The 27,842-nt window shown below is 36.7% G+C and overlaps 1 long non-coding RNA gene across 1 annotated transcript in view; it reads right to left on the bottom strand.

Annotated features, from left to right (window-relative positions):
* Window positions 1–13,922: 13,922 nt before the first annotated feature.
* LOC140501655 (uncharacterized) overlaps window positions 13,923–27,842 on the bottom strand; it is a 59,186-nt gene continuing 45,266 nt past the window's right edge. The window contains exon 3 of the long non-coding RNA XR_011966286.1: window positions 13,923–16,715. This is a non-coding gene — a long non-coding RNA (uncharacterized lncRNA). The remainder of the gene's footprint in view (window positions 16,716–27,842) is intronic.

Here is a 27,842-nt window from a genome sequence, read left to right as displayed (position 1 = left end):
GGCTTACCTTTTAGACTTATTGATGCTTCTTTGTGGATACCAGACACAGAGCCCTGGAACTTCAAGACACAGAAAATGCCCCTTAGAATCTAGAACAGGGATAACTCTGTTATATTCAGGCATAAGTAGTAAAGACTGAGTTAAGAGTAATAAGAATTTCCCCACCATCCCACCAATGTCCAACCAAAAGAATAGAATACCACAAAGAAAATATAAAACCATTTGCTTTCTTAGTAGAGCCAACATTCTAACACATGAATATTTTGGCGTCTGCGGACATCCTGAGCCTGACAGAAAGCGTTATAACAGAAGAAAAGTGGGAGGAATGAGATGATAAGGGTAAGCAATGAGAAAAGAACAAACATCAGGAATGGAAATGGAAGATAAAATTGAAGTTTACTCAGGCAAAAGACCTCACTACTGAGCTATACAATGTAATCCTTGATTCTCCATCAAATGTGCTTCTGGGGGGAATGATTTGTGATGAGACACAAGTGCATGGTTTGCATTTTCAAGTTTGACTTAGTGGAAATGGTGACAATCTCACTTTTAACAGCATATGGTGCTCTAAGCATCCTTCAGCAACACAATGCTTTTGCAATGTAGATTGCATCAATTTACTGAGCAGCAAAAGGAAATTATTCGATAGCCAGCATTCTATGAAGGTTCATTGCTGAAGATGAATGTAGCAATCATGCCTTTGACAGATCAACTCCAGGAAATAATTTATGAAAAGAGACAAAAATAAGCTTGGGGGATTGCTCTGCCTTCTTTTCAACTAAGTGAAGAATAGCTTATTGTTACGGGTAAGTTTTACTTGAAGTGGAAATCCTGGTTTAAGGAGTAAAAATAGTGTGTATTGGTGCTGGAAAATAGTAGGTGTCTGAGTCTATAGGCATATACACATATATACCTATTAAAAATACTTAAATTGTCTTCAAATGTCATTTTTTTGTTGTTCAGTTGCTTCCAGTTATGTCCAAATCTGTGTGACCTTATTTGGGGTTTTCTCAGTAAAGATACTGGAGTAGTTTGCCATTTTCTTCTCCAGCTCATTTTACAAATGAGGAAACTGAGGCAAACAGGGTTAAGTGGCTTGCCTAAGGTCACATAGCTAGTATGTGTCTAAAACCAGATTTGCACTCAGGAAGATAAATTTTTTTTGACTTCAGGCCCCATCACATAATCCACTTTGGCACCTAGCTACCTTTTCAATATCATGCTTCTTTAATCTTTTTTTCATCTTTTAACCAACTCCTCTATATACATGTGTATATGTTAACACAACAATATCAAATTATTTTGCATTAATCCAAGGACTTTCATTATAGAGCAAAGAGAGAAGGTATTAGTTACACTGATTTTCTTTTAAAGTTTTTGCTTTACCTTTTTCTTTTCATTTTCTTGGAAAACAATGTAAGCAAATGTCACCTGCAAAGGGTATAGATGAGGATACATATGCATGAATAAAGTGGACGAGGGTATGTAAGCTAATTTAAAAAGAAATAGAAAGTGTCAAAACACTCAAGTTTTACTAACTTCAGATTGTATATTTCAAAAGCAAGATAAAAAACCAATAATAGCCCCAAAACAGTGGAACTCTGAAACCATGGCTATAAAACAAAGTTTGCAGCAATCATGTAAATTAAAACCAAAAAAATTACCTTTTCAAGGAGAAATTTTCAATATATTACAATATAGCAATAATTTTGCTACTGTGATATTTCAGTGATTGGTGACCTCATTGGTATAGTTGTTTTCTTCATACTGTAGAAATCACTAATTATAAATTTTCCCCAATTTTGTACAATTTTTGCCCATGTGTTTCTAAAAATTCTCAACAAGTGGTTCATCCAACTTGTGGAAGGCCTTCTTCCAGATCTTTTGGCATTGTCTTGCTTTATACAGAGTATACATGATCTTGATGTACATATATACATATATATGTATGTATATATATGTATATGTATGTGTGTGTGTACACACACACACACACACACACATATACACACACACACACATACTCCCTGTCCCCGTTTTGAAAGATGATTGACCCATCTTCCTTTCTATTCATACATCTAGATAATAACATTTTGGTATTATTTCCTTGTAAATCATCATTGGTAATAAATTGTAGTCAATTTATTACTACAATGTGCCTGTATATTGCTCTTGGTGTATTTTATAATTGTAGTATGGGAAATGATGGTATTTTATGGCTTGCAGCTACAAAGCATCACTGGCAAATATTTACATTAAAAAGATGTGTCTTATTCAGAAAAGAACTTTGTGTTATTAAAAGGCTTATGCAATTTGCAAACATGAATCAAGCTCATTATCTTACTTTTGTTCAGTTTTGGGCTCAATTCATTTTATATCTGTAAAAATATGCAAACGCACATATTTATACATATACATATATGTATATATATGTGCACACATATAGATATATGCATGTGTATAAATATGTACATATGTATTTGTATATCATGTGAACCTTGTATTTAATTTTTCTACCTAAGTGTATATCAGAGTCTGAACAACTGACATCCAGTATCCTAATATAAAACACTTTGCAGATTTAATTGTTAATTCAATGTCTTTTATCATCATCACTACTATCAGCATTAGTAGCAGTAGTAGCTTCATAACTTTCATCCTCTTTATGTTTGAGTAGGGATAGTTGTTTCTTTTCTTTTGAGTGATTATGCTCTCACTTGTCAATGCTGCAGCTTGATATGCACATAGGGAAGCAATATCATCTGGAAGATTTTACCAATTATAGAAAATCCCCATTTTATTTAGACTCTGCTTCTGCAATTTTCAATGTCAGTGATAAACTTCTTTGATAAGCATATTCTTCCTGTTTATGGTTTATTTTACATTAATTAACAAAGATACAATGGAAAAATTACTTTCCAGCTATTACATAGAACTTTTAAAGACTATTATAAGAAATTAATATATTAATAGAAGATATTAGTTTCAATAAATCTCTTTTCTTCTAATAAACCAAAGATTTTTTTCTAAAATCAAAAAGAACAAATGTAGTGTGATTTTGTGCTCTGTAACCTTTCAGTCATTGTTTGACTATGAAAATGCCTCCTGCTGTAGGACATAATTTGACTGAGCTTGCTTTTCCTAGTTTCAAACACCTCAAGTATGTGCTTAATTACTCTCAAGATGTTGAAAAATGGGAGACGTTATGGTTATCAATACTTTCATATTCTTTTGTTTTGGGGTAGAAATAAGTTTAAAACTGCGTCTTTCAAGTCTTTGGAACCCCCCCCCCCCCACTTCAGCAACATAAGGAATCCTTTATCTCACTCAAAGCTGTCATTTCTACCAACCTTCCTAGTGTACACGTTGTCATTTCCAGTGTGTTTTTGTTTATTTGTCCCAATCATTCATTCAGTCAACACTTAGCACCTAATCTGTATCATAAGCTATACTAAGCACTAGGGATACACAGATAAAAATTAGACCTTGATAGCATGGAAATTGCATATAATTGAAGGAAAACAGTAACTAAATGCAAAATCTATACATAGTATACGAATAGGATTTAGTGCAATTCCTATGTGCATGTTGGCTGGAGACAGTCATTAACAACTGAGAAGATAAGATATGCTTCTTTTTGGATCTGCCACTGGAGTAGAACTTATACAGAAGATATGAATTCTACAAGATGGCAATTAGGAGAGATCACAAAATTACAGAGATAGAAGATGAACTAACAGGCATGAGAAACAGCTAGTAAACCTTTTGACTGGAACATAAAATATGTGGAGAACATCAATTAAACTTGGAAAAGTTGATTTGGAGCTATGTGGTAAGTGGCTTTCATAACTGAACTGAAGATACCATAGGAACATTCTCCAGATCACCTTTAAAAAAAAAAAAAAAAAGAAATGTAGGGATGGAGCCAGGATGGTGGAGTGATAGCAATGACTCACCTAAGCTCTTGGATAAACTCCTTCAGATACCTCTGAAAGGAGAATCTGACCAAATTTTGGAGGTGCAGAATCCAGTGGGAGACAAACTGTGACATATGCGGAACCCAGGACAGACTGGAAAGTCCATGGGAAGGATCTGTTCGATAGGGGTGAGCCTACAGAAAATAGCGCAGCCAGTCCAGTGCAGTGGAGTGGAAGGGCCCTGGGAAACCTGAGAGCACCATGCAGAACCAGCAGAATGGCACCCAAGGGTGGGAGACCAGCAAAGCTGAGGGAGTGGCGGGCCCTGAGCTCCAGATATCAGCACAGCAGCTCCTGAGACTTTCAGGCCGCAGATTAGACATCGATAAGTTACCTACTTGAACTTCTGGGAGCCAGGATAGGGGAGCGATCAGTAAATGCTGTCTCCTCCCAGCTTGATGACCTTGAAAGAACCATAAAATATTTCCCCAGAAAAATCCTGAATCAGCGGGGACAGCAGAGGGGCCAAATAGTCTCATAACACTTGAGGCTAGGAAAATAGCTAAAGGGGATTCCTCCTACTGTGGCAGAGGCAAATCGGAAGGAAAGGGGACCCAGGGAGGAGGAAACTCTCACTAGGACCCAGGCAAGCCTCAGGGCCAGGAGAGGAGCCCCAGGACAGGTGGGAACCCGCACTAGCATCTAGGCATGCCTTAGCACTCCAGGGGAAATGGGAAGACAATAGGGAAGCTGGGATCACCATCCCCTGAGCTTGCCTTTGCCTCAGTTCAGCTGAGGAGATCTTCTGTGACCAGACCACTCCTCCCCCACACTTAACAAGCTAACCACAGGGCTGATGAGGGAAACACAAGACAAAAACCTGCTCTTAGCTTTTTCACACTTCAGCTCAACACCAAATTGTGAAGCTTCTAACTGAAAGAACCAAAAGTCACAACACACAATCACCATTACGAAAAAAAAGAAAAAGCAAAATAAGTACGAAAAAACCATAGAATCTTTCTATGGGGATAAGGACCGAAACACAAATACCAAAGAGGTCAGAACTGAAACTGTACTTCCATCTGAAACTTCAGAAGGGACTATGAACTGCTCGCATGCACAAGCAGCTCTCCTGGAACAGCTGAAGAAGGAAATAGAAGAAAAACTGGCCAATGATTTTAAAATTATATAAAAAGGAGAAATGTAAATTAAAACAGCTCTTAAGTTTTTGCCTCATTCTATGCAGTTATTAAAGATGACAATGTGATCGGAAAATATTGGAGAGACTCTGGAAAGATAGGTGTATTAGTGCTGTCTAGTTGTAGCTATAAGGCTTTCTAGGTGGAGCTACCTGTTCTGGATTTAATCTAGAATTATGCAAGCAAAGTGGTCAAATGCCTGTATTCTTTGACACAGCAATGCCACAACTGGACATATACCACAAGAAAGTTAAAGATAGGCACAAGGGTCAAATATTTGCCAAAATACTGATAGCAGTACTTTCTGTGCAAACAAAAAAACTGGAAAAAAGAAGTACTTATTATATTAGGGTCTATTTTTTTAAGTGTGGTTTATGGATTCAATAAAATATGATTAGTTACTAAGCAGTGATGAATATATGGACATTATAGAAACTTCAGAAAAAATAAGGTGGTGTAATGCAGAGCCAAATAAGGAGAAACTAAAGACTAATATGCATGATTACTACAACAATGAAAATGAAAAGATTGTTAAAAGGGCATGGAACTTGGAAAGATAGGAAAACTAATGAAATTTTTGAGGAGTAATAACAAAACATCCTTTTTTTAAAGCAGAGTCTTCTGGGAGCTGTAAGATAGTATGGAATACTTTGGTAGATAATTTTATATATCATATTATTTTGCTCAATTTAGTTTCTCTGTTTTCTTAAAAGGGGTAGATAGACGGGATATAACTGTGACGTAAATTGAAAATATGCAAACTGGAAAACATGCAAACTAACCAAACATACAATACAAATGGAAAACATGCAAACTAACAAAATATATGAATATGTAAAAACTCAAGAAAACAATTTTGCATTTTATCCTACAGGCACAAAGTATCTCCCCACCTTCTTGTATTAGAGGGATTTGATAGTTATTTGGCAGATGGATAATAGAGGGGCAGATTGGCTACAGGGAGAACAATCAGAAGGTTGTTTTAAAAATTCAGGTGAGAATGAACAAGTAAATGAACTAACGTTGTGGTTGTTTGAATGGACAAAAGAGGTGAGAAGTGAAATATATAGTGGAGATATAATTGGCAAGACTTGGTGATTGATTGGATAAGTGCCTGAGAGTGGGAATCTGAGAAAAACTTTGTTTCAAACCTAGTAACTAGAAGAATATTGTGGGACCCTTAACAAAGATAGAAACTTAGGTAAAGTGGAGGGTTTAGGGAGAAATAAGAGTTTTGCTTTGAGACATAGTATGGTGGAGATGCTTGCAGGACACCAAATTTGAAATATTTCATAAACAATTGGTGATTTGAAATTCAAACTTCAGCAGAGAGATTGGACTAAATATGTGTAACTTGCTACCATTAGTATAGAAATAATAATTGGCCCTATGGAACTTAATGATATTTTAAAGAAAGGGTATATAGATAATAAATAAGAGAAAAGAGCTAATGACAGGACTCTGGAAAATGTCCCCACCATGAAGAATGGGACATGAATTGTGATTCAATAAAGTATATCAATAATTCGTGGTATAAAAAGCAGGAAGAGATACCTGTGAGAGTTGTGGCATGAAATCTCAGAAAAGAAGTATAATGAGAAGGCATGATGAGAAGAATAACATGCTGCAGACAAGTCAGGATGGATGAGGACTTGAAATATAACCACCTGATATGTCATTTAAGAGATTAATGTTAACTCTAGAGAATAAAGTTTTAGCTGAGTGATGAGGTTGGAAGCCAGTTTGCAAGGAGTAGCAAGAAGTCAATAGGAAGTGAGTAAGTGAAGAAAAGTCTAGATAACATTTTTAGAAGTCTGAGTTGCAAACAGTGGAAAAGATGGTAGGAAAATAGCTTTTCCATCCATTTAGTGGTAGAACCAAGTAAATTTTTTTTCTTTTTTTCTTTGTTATTGGGAGGTTATTGAATTTATTCTTATTAGATTCAATCCATATTCTAGCTTGCCAAGATCTTTCTCTAACAGTGAACTTGACAGTCTAGATTGAGTCTTGACCATTACCAAATGTATTGATTATAAAACTCTTCATTAGAATACTGTTCTCTGAACAGGTCCAAGGTCCATTCAATTACAAGATTTTCACCATGCTCCTCTACTTCAAAGCCTTTGACTCCTTTTCTGATGCCATATACTTCTGTTGAGGATCTGGACTCATGACAGTAATAGGTGGAGAAGACAAAAGAAATTAATATGGAATCTTTACAGGAAGGAATCATGAAAGCTGTTACTTGAAAGTGACATAACAATAACTTATAGTAAAGTCCCTTGTAAATTTTGTGAAAATATATGCATAGCCACACCCCCTCTTAGGGCTTAGTAATGACCACAGACAGCTTTTTATGGCCTCCCTGGACTTTCCATCATTTTCTGCATCAAATAGTCAGGTTGGTTTCCTTTGTCCAGAAACCATCATAAATGCATACATTACCCACAAGGCCACTTCTGATTAACTGCTTCCTACAAAAGCATAAAAATAAAAAGTGATAAATCTGTCTATCTCACCTTAATTGGAATTCAAGCATCTCAAATAAAAGGTGACAGCAGAGGGACCTCGGTAAAACACTTAACACACTGAGGTTTTTAAATAAATATAGAATCAATCTACAAGCCTGAGAATTATCCATCACCCAAATAGTACACAATTCAAAGAGCACAACCTCCACATCCTGCTTTAGGATATTTGTGGGAACTCATAGTCATTTGAGAAACAGCTCTGGGTGTGCTGGCATCACCTCAGAGGTTTCCTGAAGAGGCAGAGGAAGAAAATAAAATTTTCAAACTGAAAAACTGTTTTTCTTTTGATTACTAGCAAAAGTTAGCTTGAACAAAGCAGCTATTTTTATCTCCTGTGTTATTAAAACCATATCTGTAAATAAACTGCACTGCTCATTTAAAGCTCAGATGTTCCTGTTGTTGTCACTTTACCTCACTATTCATGCAGCTTCATAATGCTTTGGTTGCCTTGGTAATAGTTCAAACCTTTTTAAATGACTATCCAAGCTGTACCTTATTTATGAACTTCCATTCAGATATATTCCTCTTTCTCTGTGTGCTTTTTCTTTCTAAATTTTAAGTTACTCTCCATTTTCTAAATACTTTTCAACTTAACATTATTTCTTTCTCATTTTCTTCAAATGGAAAATTGAGGGGCTGGGTATATCTAGATAGATACACATGTATGTGTATATACATATACACATGTACACATAGATATATACCTACATACACATGTATGTATATACAATTGAAGAGAGATATTTGCATTCAGTTTTAAATACCATTATGATTAAGGTCCAAACTCTACCAGTATGGAGAACAGTTTCTGTCCATCCTGCTTGTGTCTGCCACAAGACCTGTGACCCAGTGGAGGGAAGAACTGTTCCAGAACAATTATTCAGAGTAGGCAGAGTGGGTAGGTTATATTGTCAGAATGGCTATGCATTTTTCATCTGTTCTTCCCACTTTTTCCCTCCAGAACTGATGAGGTTGAGGGGTGGTGGGGGACCCCAAAATACCGACGGTCCGGGTCATGCTCGAATGAATTCGACTCAAGCCTTCTTAAAGCCAAAGAAAACAAAGTTTATTAAGGAGTCGCCTAATTGGGTTGCCTCTTAAGGAGCCTAAGCATTTGTAACGCTTGTATTCACAAGAAGGACAGACACAATCCCAGCTAGACAGAGTCTGAGCTGGATTGCATCTGAGCCCTAAGTAAATTTTCTTAAAGGATGGATGAGGCATGGTTAAGTTTGAATGAATGACTGAGAGCTGATGACAGGATGTGGATGCAAAGTACATCTTTGTTCATCTAATGCAATTTCTACTTAAAAGTAACTACATACTGAAATAAGAATAAAATTCCCTATCCCAAAGAGAGAAAAAGTTAATCAATATATTTTAAAATGATGAAGCAAATTTTATCCATACATGGAAATATACTCTAATTAGATCCTACTTTGTGACCCTCATTAAGATATCTCCATGATCCTAGATCAAAAGCTTTCCCAGAAAGTCTAAATCTGTGACCTGGGAAGTCTTTAAGTAAGGGCTCAACAATGAATTAATTGTATGTGTTCTTTCCCTTCTTTATCCTCCTTTACTTGGTAGAGGTTTATCACCTTAAGGTCATGAGTTTTATTGTTGTTATTGATGTTGTTGCTGCTACTGTGGCTACTGTGGTTGCTAAGAACATGGTTGTTGTTGTTATTGTTTGTCTTTATTCCTGAAAACCTAAAGTTTTAATTAAGGCAATGAGGAGTTACTATCTGTTTGAATGAAATATATACAACAAGGAAATGGAAGACTATAAAATTATATAAGGAAAATAAATAACAAGTGCTAAGTGAAATTTGTTCTGTGATTAACAATACCTTTTTCTGATATGTCAGTATATCAGGGACCAGGGATTTCATTGGCCAGTGTATTCGTGCCACTAAAAGAGAAGGTGGTCACTATGAAGTTTAAGTAGTTAAGTCAAACATACTATCCTACAGCCTGCTTAGGTGAAGCACTTCTTCAAACTTAACAAATCTGGTCACTGGATCAAATCAAATGACTATTAAGGAAGCACTTAGCAAGTACTTATTATGTGCCAACACCACAATTTTACAGGTACAAAAATATGTAAAAACAAAACAGGAAATGAAAATTATAAGGGACTAAATAAGAATAAACTTTATATTCTTACATAAGAAGATGTTGCATGTGTCATAAGAAGTTTTTCATTATTAGGGCAGTTAGAAGCAACATGCATACATGCACACAAACACATGTGCACACACACAGACACCCTACACACACACACACACACACACACACACACATATATATATATACATATATATATGCACACACACATGAAGAGGGCATAGGTGTGAGATAAATATGAATGGATGATACCAAAAAAAATAAAGGGTAAAAGAGGAATGTATTGGAATAAAGGGAAAAAATGAGATAGAATGGGGTCACTTATCTCACATAGAAAAGGCAAGAAAAAGCTTTGACAGGGGAGGTGAAGAGGGGAAAAGGAAGGCAAGTGAATGCCTTTAATTCTCATGAGAATTGGCTCAAAGAGGGAGTAATACACACTTCATTGGGTATAGAAATCTAACCCTACGAGAAAATAGGAGGGGAAAGAGGTAAGATGGGGAGCTGTAAAAGGGAGGGAAAGTTTGATGAGGGAATCATAAGAAGCAAAACATTTTTGAGGAGGCACAGGGTGAAAGGAAAGGGAGAATAGAATAAGCAGGGGTAAATAGGATGGAAGGAAACACAGTTAGCACTAATAACTATGGAAAAATTTTTCTAAGCATATTTCTGATAAAGGCCTTATTTCTCAAACATATAGAGAACTATCAAATTTATTTTTTAAAAACTGAGTCATTCCCCAATTGGTAAATGATCAAAATATTTGAACTGTTTTCAGATGAAGTAATCAAAACTATCTTGGGTCATATGAAAAATGATATAACTATTGATTGTAGAAATGCACATTGACACGATTTTGAAGTACTACTTCATAACTATTAGTGTGGCTAATAGAACAGAAAAGGAAAATGACAAATATTGTAGGAGATATGGGTAAAATAAGACATTAATGCACTCTTGGTGGAGTTGTGAACTGATTCAATCAGTCTGTTTTTTGTTGTTTGTCTTTTGTTCTCAAAGGGAACCATGACATCAGGGAGATGATGCTATGACTTTCAAGTGAATGGATTTAAGTGAGGGAGAATTGTAAAAAGTTATCATCCTCACTTTCTCTTCCAGACCCATCTGGTTCCAGTGTCAAGATCCAGATCAGAATGACTGAGGATAGCCATGCCAACTATTTTTAGTGCAATTTGGAAATATGCACAAAGGGCTATAAAACCATGCAAAAGAGATTTAAAAACGAAAAGGAAAGGGACATATACGTACAAAAAATATGCATAGTACCTTTTTTCTGGTAGCTAAGAATTTGAAATTGAAGGGATGTCCATTAATTGGGGAATGGTTGTACTAACTGAACAAAACTGAGTAAAAATAGTCGCTATCCTCAAGGAGTTTACATTCTGTGTATAAGATAATGCATGCAAATATGTACATAGTTATTGCGTAGTAACCTTAGAAGGGAAATCACAAAATGTTCAGAGCAAGTAAAAATACCCTGCTGGAGGTGGCATTTAAATTGAGTCTTGAAGGAATATAGAGACATTGAGGGAAGGAAGTGAGAAGGCAGATCATTTTAAGGGCAAAGACACAGAGTTGGGAAATGGAATGATATGTTTGAAAAGCAGCAAGTGGACAAGAATGCCCAGTGTTCTAAGAGAGGAGTGATGAGTAAGAACACTGTCAAATGCAACTGGAAAAATTTACATTCTGCTACTTCACCTGTACAACAAATCATTTCATAATTTAATATGACTAGTTCAACATGAACTCCAGTGGCCTAATCTTCTAGAATTCTGATTTTACTTCTATGAAATGAGCTGGTGAATGAAGACACTAGTAAAATATTTTCTTTGATGTATTATTTTAAGTCTGTAAGTCTCTTGTCATTTTTTTTCTTTTATAGACACTTCACATACATATGATTATGTGGGTTTAGGGACTCCCTCCACCTAGGTCAGCTAAGTGTTACAAGTAGATAGATCATAAGACCTGGAAAGACTTAAGTTCAAATTCAACCTCAGACACTTGCTAATTATGTTTCAGCTTTCTTATCTGAAAAATTATAATAATAAGAGTGTCTATCTCTTAGGGTTGTTTTGAGGATCAAATGACTTAATATTTGTAAAGTACTTGTCAGTTTAGTACTAAGTAGGTGTTTATTCTCCATCAACACTGATAAGGATCCCTCTATATTTTGACATATGATCTAGGTGAGATGCCACAGTTAGAGAAGACATTCCCTTAGAGACAACTTGGTGATGACGCTTTCTGAACTTAATCTGGTTCTCATAAAAGACAGAAAATCTATATCTAGGCCCCCAGTCACTGCTTAGTCATTTGTGTTGAACTAAAGTCATGGCTGTCCTGACATAGCTTTGGAGAAGATACACACCATGATGAGGTATTGGGTCTGACTTTGATGAAGGATCTATTTTATTGTATGTAGTATATTAAAGGCTAGTTTGCTTTGCAAAGTCAGGAAAATCTTCACAATTTTACACTGTGTCCAAAATGGAACCTCAGAACTTTAACTAGCAATATTTGCACCCAGCATATCAGAAACTACAATTGGAAAAAGTGTCAGGAACTCATCCTCATAAACCTTCTAACCAAAGACTCCATGAGTTGATGCTATATCTTCTGGTCACACGCTCTCCATAAACCCAGTGAAGGTAAGAAGTCTTGCTTCTTTTTTATTTTTCTTTTCTTCTTGTGGTAAGTGTGAGATACATATACATACATATGTATGTGCATGCGTGTGTGTGTGTGTGTGTGTGTGTGTGTGTCTGTGGTTGGGTCATCATAGAAGGAAGAACATCTTTGGTGACTGAGACTGTTATAAGCATTATTCTAATTTTTTCCTCTCTGGCAGAGGCTCATAGGGCTTACTTCCTGCCTGGACTGAGACTCACCTGTCATTATAGTAAAGAAATAAAAATGAATGATAGGTTTGGTATGGTGTACATACCATACTACTTACACTGTAAGTAGGAGAGGCTAGGGTATTTGATTAAGGAAAGTTGTTGGACCTTGAATCTGTTCCATGACATATGATCCCATGAAAATGATGTATTCCAAGACACCTATGGCATTACAAGTTCTTGTGCACCATGGTGCTAAAGAAATTACATGGGAGTGTGGTGGTTCCTTGTCCCATCTATCAGATGGAAATTCCAAAATAATAGGTGCTATGTGTGATTTTATCACCCTTTAAATTCAGGGCCTTGGAGCCAAGCTTTGCCTTGGTTCCAGCTCAACTAAAATAAAAATGGTTCTTATGTTTCAGTATGAAACTAGATTATTCTTCAAAAAATCCTTTAAAAAGGGACTCAGGAGTGATGGCAAAAAACTATAATCTCAGCAAGTGGAGGACGAGTGTTGGGGACACCTTGAAATCAGGAATTCTGAGCTACATTATGCCTAAAACTGAAGTATCCTGAATGAATGGCCCAAATATTCTAATGTCTTGCTGAAAAAATGCAGCCAACAATTACAGTTTTTACATGGAGCCTACTAAATATCCTATGAATATCAATGAATATTCAGCCTTGGGAAGACAGGGAGGCCTTAGCTCAAATAAACAAATCTTGGATGAATGAATAAATAAATGAATGCGTGATTAAACAGAAAAAAATAAACAAATAAATGAATAAGGAAATAAATGCCAAATTATGGAGATTCACACTGAGGATTAGAATATTTTCTAACCCACAAAAGTCATTCCAGAGACAACAGGGTGGAATGGATAGATTTGACCTTAAAGACAGGAAGATCTGAATTCAAGTCCCTGTTCTGATACATTACTGACTCTGAGATCTTAGGCAAGTCACTTAATTTTTCAATGCTCAATGCTACTGTCTAAAAGTGTATATTTTAGGAAAGGTATCAACCTGAATTAATAGAGGATATTTGAAATGCCTGAAATTTCCTGGAATCCCTTATAGGAATGATAGCACAAATCCAGGTGCCAGTTAAAGGCCATATACTAATTGACATAGACCTTCAGAGATATGTAACCAGATGACCTCATGGTTTTCTTACACAGGTTTGAATTATTATTTTTTTTCTTAAAGTAACATTTAATCTTATAATAGTATAAACCACCACATGAAATTGGATACATCCTTTCCTCAAACTCTGCTGGATAGCAAAGCATTTATAAATAGAATAATTATATACAGTTCCTTTTAAATGTCTATTTTCCACATATTAAGAATAATCCCCCACCCATGTGTGTCACTTTACTTTAGTTTGGCTTCAATTCATTGTTTGTCCTAAATATCTTGTATTTGGACTCAGTATCTACTTTTGGAGTTAAAGATTGCACATGTTCTAGATCTCCATAAGAAATAGGAGAAGTATTTTTTCCTTATTCCTTTCTGTGTTTTCCATTCCCAGTAAGGTCTATGCTGTGTGTTAAGTATAATTTAAGTTGCCTATAAAGACATGAAAATGATTCCTTTAAGATTGCTCACCAATCTGCCTTTCAGAGATGAAAATGTTTAGGCATGTGACAAGAATAACAGGGTTGTCATTGTATCCTTTCACTTTCTGAAGACAAAAAGGAATAGATTCATTAACAGGGTCTTTTGCATAGCAACAGGAGGGAATATAGGAGAGAGAAATCTCCGTAGAAATTATGAACAATCAGAGTGGGAAAAATAAAATGCTTCTATTAACAAGATTTTGAGTCCTAATGAATCATTTCATTTTAACTTAATTCCTTCCTGGAAATAATAATCTATAAAAGGAAGTAGGTTATGGCAGATCAGGCTATGAACATTGATAATACCAGAGCTATTATATCACATGAGGAAATTCTCATTTACTCAGTCTTAATTCTCAATTTCTAATTATCTCCTATCCCTAATTTATAGAAACACATATGTACATATGTATGAATGTGTGCATATCTTTCCTTTCTCTTGCCTCCTCTCTCATTTTCTTCTACACACACACATGCACACACAAACACACACACATATCTTGCAATTGTGGAGTCAAGTAGAAGAAATATACAAATGGCCAACTTCTCAAAGCCAAATACATTACTCTAATCCCTTGCTGGCATCTAGGGCTAAAATGATTTGACTTTATATTATGTAGATGGACTAATATTGAAAAAGACCAAGTTGTCATCATGCAGATTTATGATCACAGAAGGTTAAAATTGGAAAGTGTCAAGAGATAATTTAATTAAAACTACTCAGTTTATAGATGAATAGACTAAACAGCTATGAAGGTAAAATGAATGCTCAAGGTCACATCTTTAAAAACTGGCAGAATTTGGGACTAGAACCCAGCGATCTTGATTCCTTTTTAAGTGATCTTTATATTTTTAGACTGTAACTGCTTTACCTATCCATTCACTTCTGTCTGTTCCTCACGCACAGTACTCTAAATATTGTTTTGCTTCACCTGTTCATGAAATGTCCTCCCTCTTTAAACCTGCCCTTTAACTTCCCTGGCTTCCTTCAAGACTGCTTAAATCTTTCCTTTTCTAGGGTTGTTTCTCAGTTACCCAGCTTCTAGTGCCTGCATTGTGATTACATACATATATACATAAACACACATACAGAAACACTCATGTAAATTATTTATGTAAATTCATTTATGTAAATAAATTAATCATTTAAATTACTAGGTAAATGTCATATACACACAAATATCTGTATCTACATCTATCTGCATATCATATACCTAGTAATTTACATCATGTCTCAAATTAGAATGTAAGCTACTTGAAAATAGGGATTGGTTCTTCTACTTCGTCTTGTGTTCTTTGTGTTCATCATCATCATCATCATCATCATCATCATCTTCTTCTTCTTCTTCTTCTTTTTCTTCTTCTTCTACTTCTTCTTCTTCTTCTTCTTCTTCTTCTTCTTCTTCTTCTTCTTCTTCTTCTTCTTCTTCTTCTTCTTCTTCTTTCCAGCTAGGAGGTACAGTGGATTCAGTATTGAGTCTGGGTCAACAAGACCTACGCTAAAATAAAGCTTCAGACTTTATTATTACTATTATATTATTATTATTGTTGATATTATTTGTGTGACCCTTGACACGTCATTTCATCTCTGCCTACTTCAGTTTTCTCCACTCTAAAATGGGGACAATTACAGCAACTGCCTTCAAAGTTATTATGTGGATCAAATAAGACAATATTTGTAAAACACTTCCTACAATGTCTGGTACATAATTTGTGTTAATAAATGTTTATTTTTCTCCTTCCTTATTTCCTTCTCCTCTTCTCTTGAGTCTCTTGCCCCTTTATCATAACACTTTTTTTTTATTAGTGTGCCAAGTCTCAACCTTGGATCACTCCAATAATCATTTTTTCTTCTAACCTCTATATTCACTTTTCTAATCATTATCATTGTTCTTCCAAGGTATTTTATACTTTCTCAAACCTTTCTTGGCTACTTTTGCCCCACAAACTCAGCTGAGATCCTTGTTCATACTGAAAAAAATGAATCCATTGACCAAAGAGTTTTCTCTTCTTCCCTCTTCCGCATTGCATATAACCCAAATGCCTTCTGGCACTTTCACTTCCCTCCAGCTCTTTCTCACATAGTAAAGAGGTTCATCTCCTTGGCAAGACAGTTGTTTTACAAAGCAAAGTAATCCTATTCCATTTTATTCAACAGATTTTCTCCTTTCTTCCACTACCATTTGTCTTCAATCTCTCCCTGTTGACTGTCTTTGAGGACAGATTTGAGGACAAATCAATTCTCTGTGACAAGAAAGTTGTCATTGAGCTGACTGGGGACCAGATTTTCCCAGAGCCTTTGTGCTGCATGAGCTCTTACCCATGATGGTCAAGCAGACAGAGAATCACAGGTTCTTTACCCACTTCCTCACTGTTGTCTGTGTCATCACTGGAGACATGTTCACAAATGCTGGACTCATTGATTCCCAGATCTTCTACTCTCCTGGAACTATTCAGAAGCAAATCTAATTAATTAGGGAAGACAACATAGTTACAGGAGCATATGTTTGAATATGTCATTTCCATACCCAATAAATTTCAACGGCTCTCTGTTATTTATTTTTAGGACCAAATATAAAATCTTCTGTTTGGTGTACAAAAACCTTTATAGTGTCTCCCACTGTGTTTATCTACACTATTTAACAGCCAAGTACTCTATGATTCAATGACAGTGCCCTCTTGAGTCTTCCTAAAGCAAGATCTTCTATCATCCTGCTTTCTGAATTTTCACTGACTTTCCCCTGTGCTTGTAATGCTTCTGATAGTCACACATATCTCCTGGTTTCTCTGGCTTCCTTCAAGTTCCTGTTAAAATCATTACATACATAGGAAGCATTTTCTAATCTTCTCCCAAATTCTAGTACCTTCCCTTTTTTGATTATTTCCAATTTACCATGTTAATACCGTGTTTCTGTTTAATTTACATGTTGACTCTTCTGTTAGACTATGAGCCCTGTGAAATCAAGAACTTGCGTTTGCCTTTCTTGATATTCTTGCTGCTTAGCATAAGGTCTGGGTGATTAAGAAAAGTTTATTCACCGACTGAGTTCTTCAAATATTTACCAGGTATAGATTGCGAAACAAGCCTTTGAATGTCTTACCACCCTGTTAAAATATCAATAGTAGCTACCAGGAAATTAACAGATTAGAATTGCTCAATCATGAAAATGTATTAATAAAATACCATTACAAAATAGCAGCCAAGGAAGCTTGATCTGTGATTTACATTAAAGAGTTAGTTATGGGGGAGGAGCCAAATGGCAGAGTAGAAAGACACACATACATTAGCTCCGAACCCAGAGCCCATAAAATATCTGTAAAAAAGAACCCCAGGTGAATTGTGGAGCAGCAGAAGCCACAGAACAACGAAGCAGACGAGATTTCTGCTCCAGAGAGCCTGAAAACCTCTCACAAAAGGTCCTTTGCGCTGTGGACAAGGGAGCCACGTCCAGCCCTGCCTCGGCCATGTGGCACCAAGAGGAGCAGATTCTAGCAGGCTTCAGGGATGGAATCTCCAGTGGCCACGTGCGTCCCTCCACACACAGGTGACAAGGGTCAGTGAGAGGGTCTCTTTGGAGGGTTGATAGGGGAGTAGGGTGTCCCCATAACTCAGGCCCCCTTGGGAGGCAGCAGCGAAGGCAGGAGGAGAGAGGGGCTCCCCAAGCAGGCAGGCGCTTGGATCCATTGTTGAAGGTCTCTGCATAAACCCCCTGAGGGAACTGAGACCAAGAGGCAGCCCTGCCCCCACCTGAGCACCTGAACTTTATCTCACACTGAATAGCAGCCCTGCCCCCACCCAAAGCCCTGAGGCTAGGCAGCAGCATTTGAATCTCAGCCCCTAAGTGCTGGCTGGGCAGATCTGGAGGCCAAGTGTGTGTGAAGAGCATGCTCAGAAGTCAAGTCACTGGCTAGGAAAACGCTCAGAAAAGGGAAAAAAAATATGACTATAGAAGGCTACTTTCTTGGTGAACAGGTATTTCCTCCTTTCCTTTCTGACGAGGAAGAACAATGCTTATCATCAGGGAAAGACACAGAAGTCAAGGTTTCTGTATCCCAGCCCACTCAATGGACCCAGGCCATGGAAGAGCTCAAAAAGGATTTTGAAAATCAAGTTAGAGAGGTGGAGGAAAAACTGGGAAGACAAATGAGAGACATGCAAGCAAAGCATGAAAAACAATTAAACACCCTGCTAAAGGAGACCCCAAAAAATGTTGAAGAAAATAACACCTTGAAAAAGAGGCTAGCTCAATTGGCAAAAGAGGTTAAAAAAGCCAATGAGGAGAAGAATGCTTTCAAAAGCAGAATTAGCCAAATGGAAAAGGAGATTCAAAAGCTCACTGAAGAAAATAGTTCTTTCAAAATTAGAATGGAACTGATGGAGGCTAACGTCTTTATGAGAAACCAAGAAATCACAAAACAAAACCAAAAGAGTGAAAAAATGGAAGAGAATGTGAAATATCTCATTGAAAAAACAACTGACCTGGATATAGATTCAGGAGAGACAATTTAAAACTTATGGGACTACCTGAAAGCCATGATCACAAAAAGAGCCTAGACATCATCTTTCATGAAATTATCAAGGAAAACTGCCCTGAGATTCTAGAACCAGAGGACAAAATAAGTATTCAAGGAATCCATGGATCACCACCTGAAAGAGATCCAAAAAGAGAAACTCCTAGGAACATTGTGGCCAATTCCAGAGTTCCCTGGTCAAGGAGAAAATATTGCAAACAGCTAGAAAGAAACAATTCAAGTATTGTGGAAATACAATCAGGATAACACAAGATCTAGCAGCTTCTACATTAAGGGATCAAAAGGTGTGGAACAGGATATTCCAGAAGTCAAAGGAACTATGACTAAAACCAAGAATCACCTACCCAGCAAAACTGAGTATAATACTTCAGGGGAAAAATTGGTCTTTCAATGAAATAGAAGACTTTCAAGCATTCTTGATGAAAAGACCAGAGCTGAAAAGAAAATTTGACTTTCAAACAGAAGAATGAAGAGAAGCATGAAAAGGTAAACAGAAAAGAGAAGTCATAAGAGACTTACAAAAGATGAATTGTTTACATTCCTACATGGAAAGACAATAATTGTAACTCTTGAAACTATTCAGTATCTGGGTATTGGGTGGGATTACACACACGCACATAGAGACAGAGTGCACAGAGTGAATTGAAGAGAATGGGATCATATCTTTAAAAAATGAAATCAAGCAGTGAGAGAGAAATATATTGGGAGGAGAAAGGGAGAAATGCAATGGGGCAAATTATCTCTCATAAAAGAGGCAAGCAAAAGACTTATTAGTGGAGGGATAAAGAGGGGAGGTGAGAGACAAACATGAAATTTACTCTCATCATATTCCACTGAAGGAAGGAAAAAAATGCACACTCATTTTGGTACAAAAACCTATCTCACAATACAGGAAAATGGGGGATAAGGGGATAAGCAGGGTCGGGGCGATGAGGGAAGGGAGGGCATGGTGAGGAGGGAGCAATTTGAGGTCGACACTTATGTGGAGGGACAGGATCAAAAGAGAGAATAGAAGTAATGGGGGACAGGATAGAATGGAGGGAAATATAGTTAGTCTTATAGAACACGACTATTATGGAAGTCATTTGCAAAACTACACAAATATGGCCTATATTGAATTGCTTGCCTTCCAAAGGGAATGGGTGGGGAGGGAGGGAGGTAAAGAAGTTGCAACTCAAAGTTTTAGGAACAACTGTCGAGTACTCTTCTTGCCACTACGAAATAAGAAATACAGGTAAAGGGGTATAGAAATTTATTTGACCCTACAGGACAAAAGAGAAGATGGAGACAAGGGCAGAGAGGGATGATAGAAGAGAGAGCAGATTCGTGATAAGGGTAATTACAATGCTCGGTGTTTTGTGGTAGAGGGAGGGAACAAAAGGGGAGAAAATGTGGAATCCAAAATTTTGTGAAAATGGATGTTAAAAGTTAAATAAATAAATTAATTTAAAAAAAGAGTTAGTTATAGAAAATCTCTTTGCTACAACTGAGTTCCAAGAAATCTATGCCCATAAACCTAAATTCTATGGCCACTGAGTCAAAGTAAGACAGGCTAGGTCCACTTTGATGTCCTCTTAATTTATTAAAGAAAAAAATTATCTGTAGTTCAATTCAAGGTTGAGAAATAAATAAATGAGGGAATGTGAACTAATTAAAAGTTGGTCTAGATATTATGCTTTTCTTGCGGAAGCATAAGTTAGTTGCAAATGCAATAAAGCAATATTCTCCAATCACCCCCCCCCTTCAATCACATGTTCAAAATCACAGTGATGTATAAGAATAAAAGCTGTCTACCTGATACATGATATAATTTTAAAAGAATAACTCACTCCTACTTATGTATGGCTTTAAGGAATTGCCAACGTGAGAGGACAGAGTAAATATAAGTTCAAAAGATAGATGTTCCTTAAAGGATTTTTGCTACAAGGAAAGATATAGCTTTAGGCCTGAATCATAAAAGAGCTGAAATAGCCCTGAGGCTATGGGTAAGGTTCCAAAAGAGATATAAATATAAAATCACAGATTAAGAACTGGAAGTAACCTCGAATATAATGTACTTCAGTTGCTTGATTTAAAATATTAGTAAACTGAAGGACTAAGGGAAAGAGGCTATACATTAGACGAAATTAAATATGATGCCAAAGGACAGCAATATTTCAATAGAGCACCTCTGGGTGAGAGTAGAGACTACACTGTAATATTAAAAAAAAATATTTGTTTTGAATAAAATTAAGCAGAGATATTTCCTTCCCTAAATGGCATAATTATAACCTATGCAGACTCTAAGCTCATTTTCAGTATGAATCTTGATACTCAAATAGCACTATGTGCTATGGTTAAAGACAAGCTGACTATTCAATATCCATTATTATCTCAATGTGCCATTGGATAATGTAGAGTCATAATAGAAGGTACAGAGGCAAATTGCAGCCCAGTGTCAATTGGGAAAACATGTGTGGCTACACTGGAAATTTCTCCGATAAATTAAAAGCTAAGTTTTTGGTCTTAATATCAACAAATTAACTTTAGAAAGGTGAATAAGCAAAACAATGAAAAGTATTGTGAAAGCATATTTTATAAATCTTTTTAGTTTAATTAAATATAAAGAAATAAATAGGGAGGAGGAGCCAAGATGGCAGAGTAGAAAGATACACATATGCTAGCTCCTAACCCACAGCACATAAATTACCTGTAAAGAAGAACTCCCAATAAATTCTGGAGCAGCAGAAGCCACAGGACAATGGAGTGGAGGAGATCTCTGTTCCAGAGAGACCTGAAAAACTGATATGAAAGGTCCATTGTGCACCAAACCCAGAGCAGAGCCCAGCCCTGCCTTGGCCACGCTGCACCTAGGGGAGCAGATCCAAGGAGGCTTCAGGGTCAGAATCTCCAGCAGCCGAGCAGTTCTCTCCACCCACAGGTACCAAGGTCACTGAGAAGGTCTTTTTGGCAGGCCAAGAGAGAAGCGGAGTGTCTCCATAACCCAGGCCCCCTTGGGAAGCAGTAGCCGAGGCAGCAGCAGACAGGGGCTCCAAAAGCAGGCAGGAGCTTGGATCCATTGTTGAAGATCTCTGCATAAACACCCTGAGGAAACTTAGCCCCATGTGGTATCCCTGCCCAAACCCAAGCACTTGAACTTAATCTCACACTGCATAGTAACCACGCTCTGGAAAAGCCCTAAGGCAGGGAAGCAGCATTTGAATCTCAGCCCTTAAGTACTGACTGGGTCGATCTGGAGACGAGGTGTATGTGGAGAGGACACTTAGAACTCAAGTAAATGGCTGGCCAATGCCCAGAAAAATAAGACCATGGAAGGTTACTTTCTTGGTAAACAGATATCTCCTCCCTTCCTTTCAGATGAGGAAGAACAATGCTTATCATCAGGGAAAGACGTAGAAGTCAAGAATTCTGTATCCCAAACATCCAAAATAAATATTCAATGTGCTCAGGCCATGGAAGAGCTCAAAAAGGATTTTGAAAATGAAGTTAGAGAGGTGGAGGAAAAACTGGGAAGAGAAATGAGAGAGATGCAAGAAAAGCATGAAAAGCAGGTCAACACCTTGCTAAAGGAGACCCAAAAAAATGGTGAAGAAAATAACACCTTGAAAAATAGGCTAACTCAATTGGCAAAAGAGGTTAAAAAAGCTAATGAAGAGAAGAATGCTTTCTAAAGCAGAATCAGCCAAATGGAAAAGGAGATTCAAAAGCTCACTGAAGAAAATAGTTCTTTCAAAATTAGAATGGAACAGATGGAAGCCAATGACTTTATGAGAAACCAAGAAAACACAAAACAAAACCAAAAGAATGAAAAAATGGAAGATACTGTGAAATATCTCATTGGAAAAACAACTGACCTGGATATAGATCCAGGAGAGACAATTTAAAACCTATGGGACTACCTGAAAGCCATGATCAAAAAAAGAGCCTAGACATCATCTTTCATGAAATTATCAAGGAAAACTGCCCTGAGATTCTAGAACCAGAGGGCAAAATAAGTATTCAGGGAATCCACAGATCACCACCTGAAAGAGATCCAAAAAGAGAAACTCCTAGGAACATTGTGGTCAATTCCAGAGTTCCCTGGTCAAGGAGAAAATATTGCAAGCAGCTAGAAAGAAATAATTCAAGTATTGTGGAAATACAATCAGGATAACACAAGATCTAGCAGATTCTACGTTAAGGGATGGAAGGGCATGGAACAGGATATTCCAGAAGTAGAAGGAACTAGGACTAAAATCAGGAATCGCCTACCCAGCAAAACTGAGTATAATACTTCAGGGGAAAAATGGTCTTTCAATGAAATAGAGGACTTTCAAGCATTCTTGATGAAAAAACCAGAGCTGAAAAGAAAATTTGACTTTCAAACAGAAGAATGAAGAGAAGCATGAAAAAGTAAACAGCAAGGAGAAGTCACAAGGGACTTACTAAAGTTGAACTGTTTCCATTCCTGCATGGAAAGACAATATTTGTAACTCTTTAAACTTTTCAGTATCTCGGTAGTGGGTGGGATTACACAGGTACACACACACACACACACACACACACACACACAGTGTACAGAGTGAATGGAATGGGATGGGATCATGTCTTAAAAAAATGAAGTTAAGGGGTGAGAATGAAATACATTGGGAGGAGAAAGGGAGCAATGGAATAGGGCAAATTATTTCTCATAAAAGAGGCAAGCAAAAGACATTTTAGTGGAGGGAAAAAGAGAGGCGGTGAGAGAAAAACATGAAGTTTACACTCATCACATTCCACTAAAGGAAGGAATAAAATGCACACTCCTTTTGGTATGAAAACCTATCTTACAGTACAGGAAAGTGAGGGAGAAGGGGATAAGCAGGGTGGGGAAGATGATGGAAGGGAGGGAAATGGGAGGAGGGAGCAATTGGAAGTCAACACTCTTGGGGAGGGACAGGATCAAAAGAGAGAATAGAAGCAGTGGGGGGCAGGATAGGATGGAGGGAAATATAGTTAGTCTTACACAACATGAGTATTATGTAAGTCATTTGCAAAACTACACAAATATGGCCTGTATTGAATTGCTTGCCTTCCAAGCGGAATGGGTGGGAAGGGAGGGACGAAGAGAAGTTGGAACTCAAAGTTTTAGGAACAACTGTGGAGTATTGTTCTTGCTACTAGGAAATAAGAAATACAGGTAATGGGGTATAGAAACTTTTCTGGCCCTATAGGACTAAAGAGAAAATGGGGACAAGGGAAGGGAGGGATGGTAGGAGAGAGGACAGATTGGTGATAGGGGCAATTAGAATGCTTGGTGTTTTGGGGTGTGGAAAGGGACAAATGGGGAGAAAATTTGGAACCCAAAATTTTGTAAAAATGAATGTTAAAAGATAAATAAATTTAAAAAAAAGAAAAGAAAAAAATAAATAAATATGAAAAGAACCTATATGTTCTAAAATATTGATAACAGCTCACTTTGCTGTAACAAAAAACCAGGAAATTAGGAGGATGCCTGTCAATTGGGGAATGATTGACCAAGTTCTGTTATGGCATGGCGAGGGTATACTACTATGCTGTAAGAAATAATAAGTTTGATGACCTTATAAAAACATGGACAGACTTGCATGAAATAATGAAAAGAGAAATGACCTGAATCAAGAGACACTGTATATAGCAATAGGAATATTACTTTAAGAACAACTTTGAGTGAATAAGTCATTTTAAGTATTATGAATGCTCTAATTTTAAGAGACATATGAAAGAAGACACTACGTATATCCAGAGAAATAACTGATAAACAGAAATATGTACAGAATGACTTTATGCACCCACGTACATATACACAGGCACATATTCTAATAGTAACTATCTCTAGAGATAAGTAGAGGAAAGAAAAGCAAATTTACATAGTAACTTTATCATGTATTTAAAAGAAAGAGCAACTTGTAGAAAAAAAATCAGTTTCACTTTTAATCTTCCTTTTAATAAAATATATTATGTTATGTTAATATTTGTTTTATTCCCTAAATTCAAAATTAAATAAACATTTATATTTTTTCTTTTTTTAATTTTATTTTTCATTTTTAACACAGTTAATAACGGATAAAACAACTCAAACTTTTGGTCAGGTTGATGTTTCTTTTTAAAGCATTTACAATATGGCGCACAAAAGAATTTTTTTAAACATTAACCAGCTGAGACACAAATAATATTTATATTGCTAACTTCACAAGCTCTTGACCTAATTGTCTCCACAGTATTACTAAGAATTAAAAGACTTTAACTTACTGTTGTTGCTCTGAACTCCCATGCCTAATAGCTGAATTTTAGACTTAACCTCGGATGTTCCCCTACCAATAATCTATAATTTACCAGATCTGGTATTAAGCGTACAAACAATTTGACTACAGAAAATTGCCACCAAGAGTAGGGACATTGCAAGGGTTCACTATCTCCCCAACTTCATGTCAGTTCCAAGAAGGATTCGATTGTCCACTTGCATTCAGTCAGGCTTAAAATCTGCCAAGTGTCAGCAGGGAAATTTAGTCAAGAGAATCCTACCTCAGCCCAGGCTGAACAACCGCTCTCCCACCCTTCCCATGAAGTCACCTTTTTCAGTTCATACGAGCATCTCACAGGCTTACTGGTCTCATAGATTGGAGTCTCAGACCGCCTTTCTTGCTGTCCACACCTGGAGTTAAACTCAGAATAAGTCACTTAATAGTCCCATAGCATCTAAAAATGGCAAGTTCCAATAAGCAGGCTTCAAATATGATTATAATTTCACTTTGGCTAAGGAACATCTTTTGAGGCAAGTCTTAAGTAGCTTACAGGACTCTCTATACATGTTCTAGTTTCTGATTAAATAGCAATCATAAAATCAAATTTAGCATTGAAACCTTAACTTTTCCTTAAATGCCAAATTCTACTCGAGGTTACCTTCCTCTAGGAAATTTAGACCAAAATTCTTTTCCCCAAACTAAAGATGTCATTGATTTATTCTCAGTAATTAATATTCCGTTATTTTGATACTAATTGTTTTTGCCTCACTTTGTAACATGTCCAATTTCTCTCCCTGTCTCTCCCCTCCCTCTGCTTCCTAATACCTTGCATTCTGATGACTCCTGCCCTTAATGTACCCTCACTTCCATCACACCCCACCCTTCCCTTATCCCCATCTTCTCTCTTTTCGTGTAGGGCAAGATAAATTTCTATGCCCCATTCCCCGTATTTCTTATTTCCCTATTAAATGCAATAAAAATTCTCAACATTCATTGCCAATACTTTGAATTCTAATTTCTCTCCCTTCCCCCTTCCTCCCCAATCCCACTGAGAAGGCAAGCAATTAAATGCAAACTAAATATGTGTAGTTTTGCAAAATACTTCCATAAAAGTCACGTTGTGTAATACTAATTATATTTCCCTCTGTCCTACTCTATCCCCCTTTATCTCCTCCCGCACAATTGACCAGGTCCCTTCTCGAAAGTGTTTATTTCTAGTAACTCCCTTGTCCCTTTTGCCCTCCCTTCTATCATTCCCCTTACACCACTTGTCGCCTCCTCCCTCACCTTCCTGTGGTATGATATAAATTTTCATATCAAATTTAGTGAGCACGTCATTCCCTCCTTCAGTTACATGTGCAGAGAATAGCTTCACTTTTCCCCTCGCCCCTTCTCCCTTTTCTCCTCCACTGAAAAAGACTTTTCTTATCTCTTTTATGAGTTATAGCCTGCCCTGTTTCATTTCTCCCTTTCTCTTTCTGGTATTTTCCTCCTTCACCTCTTAATTTTTATTTTATTTTATTTTTATTTTGTGTAGATATTATCTCTTCTGCTTCAACACACCCTGTATCCTGTGTGTGTGTGTGTGTATTTGTGTGTCCAATATCTCCATCTACCCAAATACTGAGAAAAGATTCAAGAGTTAAAAATATTTTATTTCCATATAGTAATGTTAACAGTCCAGCTTTAGAGAATCTTTTATGATTTTTCTTTCCTATTTACCTTTTCACGCTTTTCTTGATTTTTGTAAAGTCAAATTTTCTATACAGATCTGATCTTTATGAATGATTGAAAGTCCTCTATATCATTGAATGACCACTTATTCCTTTGAAGTATTACACTCAGTTTTTCTGGGTAGGTGATTCTAGGTTTCAGTCCCAGTTCCTTTGACTCTGAAATATCCCATATCAAGCCCTTCAGTCCCTTAATGTTGAAGCTGCCAGATGCTGTGTTATCCTGATTGTATTTCCACAATATTAAAATTGTTTCTTTCTAGTTTATTGCTGTATTTTCACCTTGATTTTGGGCCTATGAAATTTGGCCACAATATTATTAGGAGTTTCTCTGTTCGGGTCTCTTTCAGGAAGTGATCGGAGAATTCTTTCAATATTTATTTTACCCTCTGAATCTAGAACATCAGGGCAGTTTTCCTTGATAATTTCATGGAAGATAATATCTAAGCTCTTTTTCGATCATGGCTTTCAGGTAGTCCCATAATTTTTAAATTATTTCTCCTGGATCTATTTTCCAAATCAGTTGTTTTTCCAATGAGATATTTCACATTATCTTCCATTTGTTCATTCTTTTGGTTTTTTTTAAAATTCTGGTTTTGTTTACTAACTGCTTGGTTTATCTTATAGTCATTTATTTCCCTCAACTCAGTTCACTCTGTCAACGAATCATTTTGTTCAGTAAGCTTTTGAACCTTCTCCTCCATTCAGCTAAATCTGCTTTTTTAAAGCCTCCTTCTCCTCATTGGCTTTTTGGACCTCTTTTTCCAATTGAGTTAGCATCTTTTAAAATCTGTTATTTTCCCCTTCATTTTTTTTTGGTTCTCCTTTAGTAAGCTGCTAACTTGTTTTTTAAGGTCTTCTATTGCCTGAGTCTGGTTTAAGTTCCCTTTGGAGGCACTGGAGACAGAGACATTGACTACTTCTGACAGTATGCCTTGTTGTTCCTCATCAGAAAGGATGGGGGAGACACCTGTTCCCCAAGTAACTAACCTTCTAGGGTCTCATTTTTCCCCCTTTTTGGGCATTTTTCAAGCCTGTTACTTGACTTCTGAGTTTTCTTTTTCCACA

The sequence above is a fragment of the Notamacropus eugenii genome, chromosome 4, assembly GCF_028372415.1.
Source record: "Notamacropus eugenii isolate mMacEug1 chromosome 4, mMacEug1.pri_v2, whole genome shotgun sequence".
NCBI classification, from domain to species: Eukaryota; Metazoa; Chordata; class Mammalia; order Diprotodontia; family Macropodidae; genus Notamacropus; species Notamacropus eugenii.
Note: the sequence above shows the minus strand (reverse complement) of the source record. Positions and strands in the feature narration are given on the sequence as shown.